Raw genomic sequence first — 16,657 nt, 5'->3', positions numbered from 1 at the left:
CAAAACGAATAGTTTTCTTACCTGTCGGGTGTAGTTTTGCAGCTTGAAGATCTTTCTGGATTCACTAGCGAACCCACCCACCTCCGCCAGAAAGATGAGGCTGGAGAGAGAAGAGGTGGTTAATTAAAAAAAAAAAAAGGACTTAAAAGTACAAGCGGTAAAATATCACCTAAATAGAACATTGCCATTACTTCGGAAACGAAAGAAACACGGAAAAAAAGAACCCGAAGATGGCGCCCAAGAGTGGGAGCTTCCGCAGGAAGCATGCCGACGTCACCGGAAATGCACCCGAGGAGGTGTGACGCCGACGCCCACCTGGGCTACAAAAAAAAAAAAAGAAAAGACTACGATTCCGGACCCAACCACAAGACCGCGGAATAATGCACAGCATAGTGAATCCAGAAAGATCTTCAAGCTGCATAACTACACCGACAGGTAAGAAAACTATTCGATACACTTGACACTAGGAGAGTGGTCACAGGAAGACGAAGCAATTCTTTGTCTCTTTTGCTAATAGCTTTTTGGGAAGACCAGTAACCAAGAATACCATCGCAAGATGGATTGCACAAGCCATTCCGCTATGTCACAAACAAGCAGGTCAAACATTACAAGGAGCAATACGGGCTCACTCAACAAGAAAGAAGGCAGCTACAGTCACTATTCTGGCAAATACTCAAACTCAAGACATTTGCATGGCAGCAACTTGGGCTTCAGTACACACATTAACAAAGCTTTACTGTGTGGACATCCAAATGAATAAGAAAGTACAAGTGGGACAAAAGGTTTTACATCATCTATTCACAAACCAACGCTCATCTTCCACCCAGCCACCACAAGTCTCATAAACTGCTACAAAGCCTATGCACTGCATGTGAATCCAGAAAAGATTCACACTGCATAACAAACAGTTTCTTACCTCTCTGTGTAGTTTTGCAGCTTGAAGAATTTTCTGGATTCACTAGTGAACCCACCACCCTCTGCCAGGGAGAATTGGAAAGAACAAAAAAAATAAAAAATCCGATGACCGCGACCAAAGGTGGGAGCCCGTAGACGTCACAGAAGTACACCAGCTGGTGCTATGTCGACACCCACCAACCCCCCAAAAAAACTGCAATTCCAGACCCAACCACTAGACGGCGGAATAATGCACAGCATGTGAATCCTGAAAAATCTTGAAGCTGCAAAACTACACCGACAGGCAAGAAACTATTCGTTCTGTTGCAGTACCCCATATACACACACACACACACACTTTTTGTCTGGCTTGTGATGCAACTTTGACTGTAGAGTACTGGGTCCCTGATGTCCAGGTTCTCGGTACCATTGTTCTTTCCCTAAAACGGATCCATTATAGGCCCTTCAGGCACCCTTTAAGTCCCTGGTAAAAGGTACATGGGTACCTAATGTAAGAAAGTGGCTCTGTATATACTGGAGGTACAATGTGCACAGAGTCCACAGTCCCCAGAGGTTTGGCAGAGGCTAAAGTTAGATATAACCTTACTCTCTAAAGTGGTAGCTTGGTCGAGCAGTAAGGCAGTATCAGAGGACAGTATAAAGCATTTGTTGTACACAGTCAGCAAATGGTCTCACACACTCAAGAACTGAACTCTAGGCATATTGTTTGTATTATAATATATAGTTGTTATATTTTAGAACAAACAATAGGTATCAAAATATACTTTCTCAGAATGAGATAGTTTAGTTAAATACTTTTCAAATAGGCAATAGACTTTTGAATACAATAGCTACAGTTGTTGCAATGGGCAACACAATTTCAAACCCAATGTTACATTGAGCTCAATGGAAATTTCTAGTTAGATGCAATTAGTTACTTTATCGATTACTGTTATAACCACAGGACTGGATCCTAGATTGTCCTGCAACATCTCCTGTAAACAATTGAGTAAAAGCGTTTTGGTTACAGTAGTGATTTTTAAGGAATATTATTGGATTTTAAAAGTTGACACTTTTTTACATAGAATCACCAATGTTATCCTATGGGAGGAAATTCACTTAGCAGGTAAGTACTGTTATTGTTACTTGTTCTAACTCAGTGTTAGATCCTGGATCTAGCACTGGTGTATCTCCTGTAAACAATTGAAAGAATGCGTTGGTCATACAGGCGATTTTTAAGGAATATTTGTTGTTTGTTAAAATTGACACTTACTGTGAGAAGTTGGCCTGATGTGCAGTGTTCACTATTCTAGTGATCACTATATATCAGTCCAAACAACCCTTATTGATGATTGGTTGTAAGTCAACCTTATAGACCAGCTATCCTAGTAGCATGGATACGAGCAGTCTAAGGCTAAGACTCTAGAGGGCGTGTTAAGCCAGCTGTTTTACCATCACATTACCCCTTGAACACCCAGTGAAAGGACACCACACAAGTGTTATGAAAATAAACAGTGTATTTATTAGAATCACAACAACCCTGTACTCTTTATGAGGACAGGGTGCTAGGCACACAACAAAACTCTTACGAAAATACTTAAGTTAGCACGTTATACACAAATGCCCGAGGGGCACGAAAAACCATATACTTAAAAAGTGGAAGGCGAAATTACTAGCAGGTAAGTACAGTACTAATAGGCTTTGGAATCGCTAGGACTTAACTAGGGAATCGTTAGATTACTTCTAGGAGACCTAGGGGACTCGGGTGCAGAGTGTGCACTCTCACGCGGGATGCGGGACAAAGTCTATGGAGGCTAGTAAAGGCAAAGTTAGTGTTCACGGGCGAACCCGACCTGGTAGGAAGAAAACGACAGTGGATCCTGACCCTAGGATAGTGAGGCTATGCTGGGACACCGAAGTGCCGAAGTTACCTAGCCCAGGGGCTGCAGCTGCATAGGTCTGAAAAGACGTCGGGGATCTCGTTGCCGGACCAGGAGCCTGGAAGAAGGAAGTTGCTGGCAGGCGACCAGTGGAGGAAAGTTCGATGGATCCAAGCCTGGATCAAGGAAGAAGAAAACCTGAAAGCAGAGGGGACCAAGTTCTTGAATCACTAGCCAGTGATTGAGTGGGCACCAGGATGGCACCGGGCGAAGTCACCGCAGTCAGGTGAGTGGGCGCTGCTGGGCTCTGCAGTCTCTCGGACCAGGAGGCGTTGTCGGCGACCAGGATGGAGGTGCGAGCTGTCCCACGAAGGTTCTTGCTGTCGACGTCGCTGGACCCAGGATTGGGCAACAAGTCTTGGCAAATGCAAGGCCCACGCGGTGGACCTAAAATGGCGTCTTGGGTGGACCAGGAGGGTCCAGGGTACTTCTCCGATGGAGGGAAGCAAGGGCCAGTCTGGAGCAACCAGACCAGCAGCAGAAATGTCGTCGGGCGTCGTCAGGAAGGCCACAAGCCAGCGGGCTAGTAGCCAAACAACGCGGTGAGCAGCAAAAAGCAGAAGGGCCCCACGCAGATCGTGGAGATGCTGGGGGGCTGCACTTCGGTGCTTGAGCTGCTCAGGGTCGGGGCTTCTCGGACCCCAAAGCACTCACCAGGAATTTACTCGGCGGGCTTGCTGGAAAGAAGTCGTGCAGTCTTGCAGATGGCCGGTCCCTTGAGGTCTCGTCGCACCCACGGTTCTCAGCTGGGCTGTAGAGGTGGGTAGAGGTCAGAGGTGCCAGGGAAGCCGGTTCTCGTCGAGCTGGGCAGTCGGATTCCGGAGGAAGGACTTGCAGCAGACCGCAGTGTTCTTAGATGGTGCCTGCGGATGCAGGGTGACTACTCCCTAGTCACAAGGGAGAAATCTTAGGAAGAAGTCTTGAGTTCCTTTCGCAGAAAGTAGTTTCAGGATTCAAAGATGATCTGATTTGGAAGGGGGCCAGTTCCTACCTTTATCCTGTAAAAAGGGGCTGGCACGCGACTAAGTCCTGCCCTAGGGGTGGGACTAGGAGGGGGGTGGTTACACCCACTTCCTTGGCGGGCTTTTCCCCAGCACAGGGTCTGGAGTGACCCTGGAACTGGTTCCAGCCAGCCTATGCACAGTGAGCACCGGGGTGCCACGTGCAGTCACCTTCCTCTAAAGCCCTGCCTACCTACAATACACAAAACCCTGTCTGGGACGGTGCTGGCACCGCCCCTGGCAGGAAACCCTTTGTCCTTATCTCCTGCTCTGGGAGGACTCCCAGCAGCAGGAGGGCAGACTTGTGTCTCGGTGGCAGCATCCATTTTGTGGAGCTGAGGCTCTGTTTGACTTTAACCGGGGTTACATACATGTCGTGTCCCTCTAGAAGGGTGGAATGCTAACCCCGTCGCCAGAATTGGCGAGGGGTTAGTATTCCAATTCGTATGACACCTTACTCGACATGTTTTGATAAAGCGATACCAGAGTTGGCACATAACGGCGAGGATTATAATGCACTTAAGAGTATATGGTATGCGATATCATGGAAACGGCTAAGGGATGGATCCCGAAAGCCGCAGACAGGCTCAGCTCATGCCAGAGCACCATCTCACACGATTCCAAGCACTCTGCCTTCAGGATTGTTAAGGCCTGCCATAGGAGTGACTGATAGGAGATCTGTGTGTCCATTTTAGGGTTAGATATAGGTATACTATATCTAAAGCAAAGGGTGAGTACACCACCTTGCCCCAGCTGTCGTGCAGCCAGTTGTGTCAGTTTAGTTAGTCAACCCAGGGGTGGCACAATACATGCTTCAGCCCCTGGGAGACTTCTGGGTACACCTCAGCCCTGGGTACAGGGACTTCGAGAGGGCCCAGTGCCAATTCAGTACCTGAGTACAATTTGGATAGAGAGAACAGCTAGGCTGTGGGTCTGATTAGCAGGCCCACAGCCAGGGAAAGTCGTAAACCAGTGCAGCAAAAAGCAAAAATCTGGGTGATCATAGGATTGCAGACCCTACTCTCCTACACTTACAAACTGTTCTGGAGAAAACCAGACAATGGATTCCTATGGAAGGAAATTCAAGTTACTGGTAAGTACGGTTAAAATTACTTTTTAGGGTCAGTGCTGGGCTAAAAGATGCAGCACTGGGTTCTCACCTGATAACAGGTGAGTAAATCTGAATTCGTTGTTCAGCTGATTTTAGATTAATATTTTAAAGTTCCAAAACTCCACACTTAAAAGAATTTTCAAGTGAAACCAGTCAATGTTATCCTATGGAAGGAAAGTGAGTCATCGGCTTGTAGGTAAGACTGGCAGAGTTAAGGTTCTGGGCATAGACTCAGGGGTCTCCCAGGGTCAGGTAGGTACAGTTGGTACACCCTCAGTGGCACAGGGGCAGCCGGGTGCGGAGGTAATCTGAAAGAAACAGGTTCGTATTAGATTCCTTACCTTACAATATCCCCAGGCGTCAGACTGGATCTGGAAAGTTTTGCGTAGCAGTACACCTGTGCGTCGGTAGGCGTCGTCCGCGTCCGTGATGACGTCGTCGGAGTACTTAGACGCCGCCCTCGCGCGCTGACGTCGGTTCTTCTTTTTTTCGCGCCAGCAAGCGCCGATCCGGAATAAGCGGTGCCCTTAGTAATTTTTTGACTAAACTTTTTCGATCTGTTTTTCGAGTCGAACGACTCAATCGGTGCCGGTAGAGATGCCCGGGTTTAAGCCCTGTGCCGACTGCGACCGACCGATGTCGGTTACCGACCCCCATCGCCGGTGCCTACATTGTTTGGGGTTCGACCACGATGACAAGTCGTGCTCCGACTGCCGGGCCTTGACGTCGAAAGCTAGGCATGAGCGGTCCCGTAAGCGTCTTGAGCTCCTGCAGTCGGCCCCACGCCGTTCGAGGTCCCGGTCCAGGAGGAGGTCGAGGGACCGGTTGCGGGGCCGGAGTCATCACCGCTCGTCGAGTCGACACCACTCGTTGGGCTCCAAGTCCTCAGGTAAGAGGCACAAGAAGTCGAAGCAGCGACACCGCTCTTCTGACTCCTCCTCCCCTCAATCCCCCACCCTCCACCCCCCCCCCGCCGTCCCCCTCCCCTGCAGCCGATGCTCGCACGATGCAGCCGGGGGTTCGGGCGACACCGCCCACGCGGCTCCGCCGGAGCTACAGGCGTCGCAGCCAGCCCCACACCTGCCGGTCCCTGGGCTTAATGCGACGCCGGCGGAGATTCATGACTTCCTCGTGGCCATGAGGACTCACTTCCCTCCGTCGAGGGTTGTCGGCGCACCTTCGGGCCCCACAGTCCCGACTGGCTTCGGCCCCGGCGCCGTCGGGTGCTTCGGCCCCGGCGCCGTCGGGTGCTTCGGCCCCGGCGCCGTCGGGTGCTTCGGCCCCGGCGCCGTCGGGTGCTTCGGCCCCCGGCGCCGTCGGGTGCTTCGGGCCCCGGCGCCGTCGGGTGCTTCGGGCCCCGGCGCCGTCTGGTGCTTCGGCCCCGGCGCCCTCTGGTGCTTCGGCCCCGGCGCCGTCTGGTGCTTCGGCCCCGGCGCCGTCTGGTGCTTCGGCGCCGCAAGGCCCCACTGGATCCAGATCCGGGTCGCCGCTTGTCGACCTCACGACCCCTCCGCCAGCGCCGACCCCCAGGGTGTAGCCCCCGACGCCATCCCCGGACGACGACGTCCCCGATCCCTCCCTCGGTCCGGATCCGGCATCGCTCGACGCCGCATTCGGTGCCGGCCGAAGAACTTTTCTTCTTTGATCCGGCTCCATCCTTAGACCCTGAATTTCAGGAGATGGAGGACAAGGGGGGTTGGGAGGGGTCGGAGGACCCTCTGACACGTGAGTGTCAGTCCTTTCAGGACTGGACAGAGGAGATAGGGGAGGCCAGTGGTCTAGATACCTCACCTGACACTGGTTTTGTCTCCCCTCCTACCGTGGCTACGGAGGAGGGGGCTACTTATAGCGTGGTGCTGACGCGGGCCAATATCCTCACTGAGGTCCTTAGACGCAGGCTGGCTCTCCGGAGCATTTGCTGCCGTTTAATGAGGCTCTCATGGAAGTCCTGTTGGGCACTTGGTCGAGGCCCGCTACAGGCTCTCCTGCAGATAGGCACGTCGCCAGGCGCCACCGCCGAGCTCCGGGCGACCCTAGCTTCCTTTCCTCCCACCCCGCCCCGAGAGCCTGGTTATCCAGGCCTCCACTTCCCAATCCGCATTCCCGACTGCACCCCCAGATCAGGAATCCAAGAGGTACGAACAGGTTGGTAAGAAACTGTTCTCGTCCCTTAGCTGCGGACTGCGGTCAGTCAACACCGCTTGCCTCTTGGGCCGTTATACCCACTGTGGGATACGGTTGCGGCCGTGCTGCCAGAGTGCCCGGAAGGGGCCCGGGCATAGCTCGCTCAAGCCCTCGCGGACGGATGAGACGCAGCGCGGTATTCGATTCGATGTGGACTGGATACCACAGACTCACTGGGCTGGGCTGTGAGAAGTTGGCCTGATGTATGATGTTCACTATTCTAGTGAGCACCTTGTATCAGTCCAAACAACCCTTATGGTGGTGGTTGTAAAGTCAACCTTATAGACAAGCTATCCTAGTGGTAGCATGGACATAAGCAGTCTTAGGCTTAACTCAATAGGGCATGTTATATATTATAAAAATATATGTATTTATTACTAGAATAATCCTCTGTACTCTTTGAGACCAGAGGCACAAGCGTTTAAACAAAAGCACAATTAAACATGCAAAAGTTGCACAATTATGGATAGGCCCGGTGTCCCCTAAAACCATATACTAAAATAGTGGTATAAGTACCACGTCTCGAACAATGGTAAGGCCTAGGGCCTTGGCAATCGCTGGGACTACTCTGGACTAACAGCAGTTAGGATGGGAGAGGCCCGCAGGATACGGGTGCAGTGCTTGAAGCACACGCATGCACCAATGCAAAGTCAATGGTGCGTAAAAGTTACAAAGTTACTGTTTTAAAAGTCTTCCGACTGGACTAGAACTTAGCCACTTTAAACTAGGACACTAGAGGTGTAAACCACTATGGGAGCAACGGTGTATTCTCGTTACCTCACCCACAGGACGCAGGTGCATAGGTGCCAAAGTGTGTCGGGTTTCGTCGTGGAGTTCTATGGAGCCTGGAGATGAAGATGCTGCAGGCGGCCAGGAGAGAAGAGTCCGGTTGGATCCAAGGGTGGATCGAAGATGTAGAGTACCTGAAAGCAGAGGGGACAGAGTCTGGGTCACTAGCCAGTGACCAGGATGGAACCAGAAAGGAACCAGGCGATGTCTGGCGCAATCAGGTGGTTGTTGTGAAGCTTGTCTCCCTGCCACGTGGACTCGGGGGCATCGACGATAACCAGGAGTGGATCACGGACTGTCCCACAAAGGCTCTCGCAGTCGGCGGTGTCTGCTTCCGGATCGGAGTCAACAGACCTTGGCAAATGCAACCCACGCAGGATTTGAAGATTGCTTCTTACTCGGACCAGCAAGGTCAGAGAGGTTGCTCCTTTTCAGGGGAGCGAGGGCCAGTATGGAGCAACCAGACCAGCGGTGTAAATTCAAAGGTTCATCGTCGTAGTGACCACTAGCTAACAGGCAAGTGACTGGACAGACGTGTTGAGCAGGAAAATGCAAAAGGGCCCCACGCAGCACCCGGTGAGTGTGGAGGGGTGATCTTCGGTGCAAAAGCTGCTCGGGGCTGGGGCTTCTCAATCCCTAATGCACAGCTTCGAGGGTGCCGCGGGAGCTGCACGGGAAGCACTTCACCGTCTTTTCAAGATGGCCGGTCCCACGTCTCACGTCGCGTCCACGGGTCTCAGCTTTGCTGTGGCTGTGGATCGGGCTGTTGGATGTCTGGGAATCCGGTTCTTGACGATCTCTGTCGCTCGAGCTCCGGCGGGAGCTGCAACAAAGCAAACCGTTGGGCGCTGGATGGTGCCTGTTTGCACAGGGTGGTCACTCCTTGACCACAAGGGAGATTCTTCAGTCTTCCACGTCGAGTGGGATGTCGAAGGGTCCAGAGTTTCGTTTCAAAGTTTCAGTCGGGATTATCTAAAGTATATGGACACGGCTCCTACCTTTATTCCAAATCAAGGGGCTGGATTACGTGCTAGGTCCCTCCTACGGGTGGGACCCAGGAAGGGGGTGGTTACACCCCTTTCCATTTGTCCAGTTTCGCGCCATAGCTGGGGCTGGAGTGCCCCAGCACAGGTTTGAACTGGGCTATGCATGGGGAGCCTTGTGCGCCCCAGGCAGTGTCTAGTTTCACTCGCCCTGCCTGCCTCAATCCACTATCTCCTGTCTGGGGTGGTGTAACACCTCCCTGTGACAGGATACCATTTGCCCAGGCCTCCACTGCCGGAGTTTCGGTCAGCAGCAGGAGGCCAGACTTGTGTCTGTGGCAGCAGCATCCATTTTGTGATGCTGAGGCTCTGGTTAGTTTTAACGGCGTTTACTGTTACCCACATGTCTTCTCCCTCTAGAAGGGTGGAATGCTACCCCCGTCGCCAGAATTGGCGAGGGGGTAGTATTCCAAAACGTATGACACCTTACTCGACATGTTTTGATAAAGCCAAACCAAAGATAGCATCTAACCGCGAGGATTATAATGCACTTAAGAGTATATGGTATGGCAATACCTGGGAACAGCTATAAGGACATGGTTCCGAAAGCTGCAGACAGGCTCAGCTCATGCTAGAGCACCATCTCCCATAAAACCAAGCACTCTGCCTCCAGGATTGTTAAGGCCTACCATAGGAGTGACTTATAGGTGTATATGTGTCCAGATATGGGTTTAGACATAGATATACTATATCTAAGCAAGGGGTGATTACACCACCTTGCCCCAGCTGAGTGATCAGCCAGTTGTGTCAGTTTGGATGGCCAGCCAGGGGTGGCAAAAGATAAGCTGCAGCCCTTGGTAGGCCTTGGATGCACCTATGCCCTGGGTACCTATAGTACACTGTACAGGGGCTGATAAGGTGATCCAATCCCAACTAGTTATGCACCTAGGGTACATGGAGTCCATTTTAACGAGAGAGCAGATAGCCTGGGGCCCTGATTAGCAGGATCCCAGGCCAACTAAGTCGAAAACCAGCTAAACACAAGGCAAAAAATCTGGTGTAAGCATAGTCCGGTATCCACCCTCCTACAAGGGCGATGTCAACGACGGTGGCGGTTTGCCGCCACGCCTGGCTGAGGTCCACCAACTTTTCGGCTGTTGTCCAGAGCACCCTCATGGACATGCGTTTGATGGCAGCCATCTCTTTGGTGGCAAGGCAGATCATGCGCTTGAACGCTTCAAGGACTCCAGGGCTACGGCCAAGTCCTTGGGCCTGTCGGCCCGCGTCAGCAGCAGTCTGCCTTTCGCTCCTTTCGTGGCCAAGGAAGGGGCGCCCCCACACATCCTGCCAGCCACAGGCCGCAGCCTACCATCCAGCGCGGCGGCGGATGTGGTAACCGCCGTGGGGGTGGCCGGGGACAACGGCGAGGCCAGTCCACATCCACCCCCGCAGCATCCGCCTCAAAGCCCTCCTAGTCCGAGCTTTCAGACCCATTCGACACCAGTGGGAGGCAGGGTTCGCCATCACCTCCTCCACTGGCGCACCATCACATCGGACAGGTGGGTGCTGCAAATCGTCCGAAGTGGCTACTCCCTCCCCTTTGAGGCGACCCCTCCAGCCATCCCACCACAATACCACCGCGTGTCGGGGGATCACTTGAATCTTCTGCAGGAGGAAGTTACGGCCCTCTTGGCCAAGGGGGCCATTGAGGGCGTTCCTGGGCCAGAAGTAGGGTGTGGTTGCTATTCCCACTACTTTCTGGTTCCCAAGAAGGGCAAAGGGGGGCCTACGCCCTATTTTGGACCTCCGGAACGTCAACAGCTTCCTCCGGAAGGAGAAGTTCAAGATCCTGACTTTGGCTTAGGTCTTAGCTGCCCAGACCCAGGAGACTGGATGGTAGCGTTGGACTTGCAGGACGCGTATTTCCACATCCCCGTCCTGCCGGCACACCGGCGCTACCTGCGGTTCACGGTAGGCCACGAGCACTTTCAGTTTACCGTGCTCCCTTTCGGCCGTACCAGCGCCCCTCGGGTGTTCACGAAAGTGATGGCGGTGGTCGCAGCTCATCTGCGCAGATTAGGGGTGTCAGTCTTCCCCTATCTCGACGACTGGTTGTTGAAGGCGGGCTCGCCCCAGACAGTCGTCAGCCACCTCAAGACTACGGCCGACCTCCTGCACCTGCTGGGGTTCTCCATCAATGTGCCGAATTCACACCTGTGCCCCTCTCAGAAGCTCCGCTTCATCGGAGCGGTTCTAGACTCGGCGCAGTTTCGGGTTTATCCTCCCAAAAAGCAGGTTCGGGATATTCAGGCTCTGATTCCGATCTTTCATCCTTTATCCCGAGTCTCGGTCAGGTTGACGCTGCAGCTTCTGGGGCTGATGGCCTCCTGCATCCTTCTGGTGCATCACGCCAGGTGGCGGATGCGGGCTCTGCAGTGGGACCTGAAGTTTCAGTGGGCCCAGCATCAGGGCAACTTGTCTGACCATGTCTTGATCTCGGAGGGCACTACAAGGCAGTTGCAGTGGTGGCTCACGGACCGCGATTGGGTCAGCGGCAGATCCCTCTCCCTTCCCCAACCGGAGCACGTAGTTGTGACGGACGCGGAGTCCCGGCTCCACATCAACCTTCTGGAGCTGCGGGCGATCCGACTTGAGCTGAAAGCATTCCTCCCCTCTGTCTGGGGGAGTGTAGTGAAGGTGTTCACGGACAACACCACCGCCATGTGGTACTGCAACAAACCGGGAGGGGTGGGGTCCTGGACCCTATGCCAGGAGGCTCTGCGTCTCTGGCAATGGCTGGAACAACAGGGCGTGACCCTGGTGGTTCAACACCTGGCAGGTTCTCTGAACGCCAGGGCGGACGAACTCAGCCGTCGGTGCATGATGGATCACGAATGGTGTCTGAACTCGGACGTGCCGAAGGCCTCTTTCAGCAGTGGGGAGAGCCTTGGTTAGATCTGTTTGCCACAGAAGAGAACGCACAATGTCATCAGTTTTGCGCGTTGGAATTTCCACGGCGGCACTCACTCGGAGACGCTTTTCGTCGTGAGTGGAGCTGCGGTCTGTTGTACGCCTTTCCGCCTATACCATTTCTGCCCAGAGTGCTGAAGAAGATCAGGCGCGACCGGGCCCAAGTCATCCTTGTGGCTCCGGACTGGGCACGAAGATACTGGTATCCCGAGCTACTCAGCATGTCAGTCGATATTCCGATTTGTCTGCCTCTTCAGGAGGACCTTCTGTCGCAGCAGCAGGGGATGTTCCTCCACCCGTACCTGTCCAGTCTCCACCTCCATGCAGGAGATTGAGCGGCGGCAGTTGAGGCCATTTGACTTGCCTCCTGAAGTCTGTGATGCGATTCTGGCAGCCAGGTGTCCCTCCACAAAATCGGTAAACGCCTGCAGGTGGAACACATTTGTGGCATGGTGCACAGCAAAGGTTGTGGATCCACTCTCTGCCCCTCTTTCAGAGGTTCTCCTCTTTTTTCTTTCTCTTGCCCAGCAGGGCTTTTCTCTGGGCACTATCAAGGGCTACGTCTCTGCCATTTCTGCCTTTTTAAGGCTACCTGATCAGCCCTCTTTTCAAGTCCCCGGTTGTTAATAGGTTCTGAATCTCATCACTCATATGTTTCCTCCTGTTCCTTTCGTGATGCCTCAGTGGGACTTGAACCTTGTTCTTACTTATTTGATGTGCGCTCCTTTCGAGCCACTTCACAATTGCCCTCTTCGTCTTCTTACTTTTAAGACTGCTTTCCTGGTTGCCATCACCTCTGTCAGGACAGTGAGTGAGCTCCAGGCTCTTTCCTCTAAGCCTCCTTTCCTTTCTGTCCATCCGGACAAGGTTGTGTTGAGAACGCGTCCCTCTTTCCTGCCCAAGGTAGTCACAGCCTTCCACATCGGGCAGTCCATCACCTTGCCCACCTTCTTTCCGCATCCCTCGAAAGCGGAAGAGAGGCTCCACCGTCTGGACCCAAAACGTGCGCTCTCCTTCTTCCTTGATCGCACACGCCAGTTCCGGGTGGATGACCAACTCTTTGTTGGTTACGTGGGCGCTAAGAAGGGACAGGCGGTGCACAAACGGATCATCTCTCGGTGGGTCGTGTTGTGCATCAAGGCATGCCACTCTTTGGCTAAAAAGAAGCCTCCTGTTGGGATGAGGGCCCATACCACTCTGGCCACTACGGCCCTGGGCCGGGGAGCCCCCTTGCAGGACATCTGTCAGGCAGCTACGTGGGCCTCGCTGCACACGTTCGCAAGACACTACTGCCTGGACAGCCAAGTCCGGAGAGATGGCTTTTTCGGCCGTTACTTTCTGGTGTGATTATTGGTTTTCAGATGCACAATTTACTTACCTTTGGTAACGATATATCTGTAAGAAACAGTAGTTAGTATTAGATTCCTTACCGCCCCACCCATCCTCCCCGTTCTGCGAACCGATATCTAGGGTTAAGGTCATCCCTTTGAGGGCCCTAGTTTCATGGCACCAGTGTTGGTTTTTATCATGGCTCTGCGTTTCTGCCGAGGAAAAGCTGTGTATAAGAACTGACGTCTGCGCGCGAGGGTGGCGTCTAACGCCGATGACGGACGCGGAGCCGCGGACGACGCCTACCTACGCGCAGGGGTACTGCTACGCAAAACTTTCCGGATCCAGTCTGACGCCTGGGGTTATTCTAAGATAAGGAATATAATACTAACTACTGTTTCTTACAGATATATCGTTACCAAAGGTAAGTAACTTGTGTATTAGGTCCAATGTTATCCAATGAGAGGCAGGGGGCCTTCAGTTGGTGGCTGTTGGCGAGCAGGCCACGCTGCTGTGGGAGCCGGGCTCCTGGTCACTTGCTCAGGGTGAATGGGGACGCCCAGGGGCACTCTGGCGGCTGGGTGTAGGGTGCTTTTGAGTCGTCGGGCGCTCAATGTTATTCAATGAAAAACTTGGAAGATGAACAAAGACTGCAGGCTCAGGGACGGAGATTCTTCAGTAGCGACCAACACTTCGAGCGGTAAGTTGTAATCTTGGAGGATAGGTAGGCACCCAGGAGTTTGGCAGAGGGGGCCGTGGGGCACCGGGTGCAGGGGTGTCTTTTGACATCAGGAAACCTACCCTCTGCTGGTCGCGGTTGGAGGGGTTCCTTGTTGTGAGGCTGCAGGCGTCGTCTGGGTCATCGAGGAGGGTCCTTTGGCACTGGATTTCTAGTCACAATCGCCGGGGGGACGTCCTCAGGGTCTTTGTCCACTCAGGCACAGGCCGGGCTCGGCGATTGCAGTGTGTGCTGGATTCGCGGTTCCTGGCTGGCACCAGGGTTGTTGCTTTTTGAGCAGAACCATTGCTCGTGGGAATCACAGTCTTGGTAAAGTCTCAAGGCAGTCGGGTCCTCCGGGATTTTGAGTTTGTTGACCACGGAAGGCGCCGGAGTTTCGCATTAGCAGGTTCAAGGATCAACAGGCCTGTAGGGCTAGGGCCAAGTCAGTTGGTGTTGTCCCCTTGTTAGCAGCTGCACAGCAGGTCTTCTGGTTTCTTGATCTTATTCTTTGTTTCAAATCGGGATCTGAGGAAGGAAGGTTCAGGGTGCCCCTAAATACTAAATTATAGGGGCGTTACAGGTAGGGTAAGGGCAGGGACCAATGCCCCTACCCTACTCCTCTCCTGTGGGATGGGGGCAGGAGCCTATCTCTGATTGGGCATGGCTCCCCATCCTTAAGATGGCCGGAGCCCGGAGTTGTGCTTCACCTCGCCTCTCCCACCTGAGGGGTGGGGTTGGCAAAGGCTGGCACGCCCCCTTTCCTCCCTTAGGGTTTCCCGCCCGTCTTCCCGCCAAAGTGGGGGTCGGAACCGGTGGGGGACAGTTGCTGAATACAGCAAGTGGCCTGGAGAAGCTCACGAAGGCGGCATGCCTGTGAAGCTTCCCCTGCCCATCCTGGGGTAGGAGACCTAACACCTCGCCCAGGATGTGCATTGTTGCAGGCCCAGGGGAGCGGAGGGCCTCTCTACCCAGGGGTCCAGCAACATGTCTGCTGTGTGGCAGCCTAGGCAGCCTCTCAGACAAGACGTGGATTGTAGGTTAGGTTTCAGGGGGCATATCCAAGATGCCCTGTGTAGTGCATTTTACATTAAATCCCACACTGGCACCACTGTGGGTTTAATGTGCTGAGAAAATTGATATCAAACTTGTCAGTCTTCAGTGTACCCATCATGGTGCTGTGGCGTTCGTAATGACAACCTCCCAGCACCATATACTCTTAATGGCATCACTGCACTTACAGTGCCCAGGAATGGCCCTGGGTACTGTAGAGACACAGGGCTCATGCACCTGTGCCCTCACCACTAGATAGGGCACCCAGCTAGAGGGGTGACTGAAGTATGCCAGGGCAGTGGGTTTGTGGTCATGGCACACAGTGGTGTGTGCCATGTTGACTCTGTTTGGTTCTGTACTTAGACACTCAGCCTGACACGGGAGTGTGTGGGTGCCAGGGTACAGGGCCCCTAAGGGTGGCACAATAAGGGGTCTCCTCTGTTCACCAGGCCCTGGGTACCTAGGGTACCATTTACTAGGGGCTGACAGGTGGCCAGAGATGCCAATTGAGTTTTAGTTTCAGCACAGTTTTAGGGAAGGAACACAGGCCCCAGGCACCTGGTTGGCAGGAGCCCAGGGCACACTCAGTCAAAGAACATCAGCAATTCAGCAAAAAGTGGGGAGTGGGGGCATACCAATTCAAGAAAGATGGCACTTTCTCACCGCCCCCGCCCCCCCCCCCCCCCCCAATGAAAGGTGATGAGACTAACCTGGCCCTAGGGAGTCTTCATTGTCTACCTGGAAAGTCCATCTGCATTGGCAGTTCATGGTCGGTGTTCCACTTCAAAGCCTATTCCCTGTAGGGAGATAGACCATCTTAGTAGTTTTGGATTTTCCCCTTTCATTTGCATTAGCCATCTGAGAGGTCTGTGGTCAGTTTGAACCAGGAAGTGAGTTCCAAACAAGTAGGGCCTCAACTTCTTCAGGGACCAAACCACAGATAAGGCCTTCCTCTCAATAGCACTCCAACACTGCTCTCTGCGAAGTAGCCTCCTGCTTATAAAAGCAACAGGTTGGTCTTGGCCTTCATCCTGGGTCTGGGATAGGACCGCTCCTGTCCCTAGCTCAGAGGCATCAGTCTGCACTATGAACTGCTTGGCATACTCTGCTGCTTTTAGAATTGGTGCTGAGCACATTGCTTCTTTTAGGGTGTCAAAAGCCTTTTGGCAACTAAGAGTCCAGTTGATTTTCTTGGGCATCTTCTTGGAGGTGAGTTCTGTGAGGGTAGTCACAATGGACCCATATCCCTTCATAAACCTCCTGTAGTACCCAGCCATGCCAAGGAATGCTCTGACTTGTGTCTGGGTTGTTGGAGCTGCCCAGTCCAGGATACTGTGGATCTTGGGTTGTAAGGGTTGTACCTGACCTCCACCAACCAGGTGGCCCAAGTACACCACAGTGCTCTGCCCTATCTAGCATTTGGATGCCTTGATAGTTAGGCCTACAGATTGCAGGGCTTTTAAAACCTTCCCAAGGTGGATCAGGTGATCCTGCCAGGTGGAGCTAAAGACCGCAATATCATCAAGATAAGCTGCACTAAAGGATTCCAACCAAGGCAGGACTTGATTCACCAACCTCTGGAAGGTGGCAGGGGCATTCCTTAACCCAAAAGGCATTACAGTAAACTGATAGTAGGTGTGGAGAATGCTGTTTTCTCTTTTGCTCCTGGTACTATGCCAATCTGC

At 53.2% G+C, this 16,657-nt stretch overlaps 1 protein-coding gene across 2 annotated transcripts in view; it reads left to right on the top strand.

Moving 5' to 3' along the window:
* RBM23 (RNA binding motif protein 23) overlaps positions 1-16,657 on the top strand; it is a 501,634-nt gene that overhangs the window by 469,440 nt on the left and 15,537 nt on the right. The window lies entirely within an intron of this gene.

The sequence above is a fragment of the Lissotriton helveticus genome, chromosome 5_1 (genome assembly GCF_964261635.1).
Source record: "Lissotriton helveticus chromosome 5_1, aLisHel1.1, whole genome shotgun sequence".
In the NCBI taxonomy this organism is placed as follows: Eukaryota; Metazoa; Chordata; class Amphibia; order Caudata; family Salamandridae; genus Lissotriton; species Lissotriton helveticus.
Note: the sequence above shows the minus strand (reverse complement) of the source record. Positions and strands in the feature narration are given on the sequence as shown.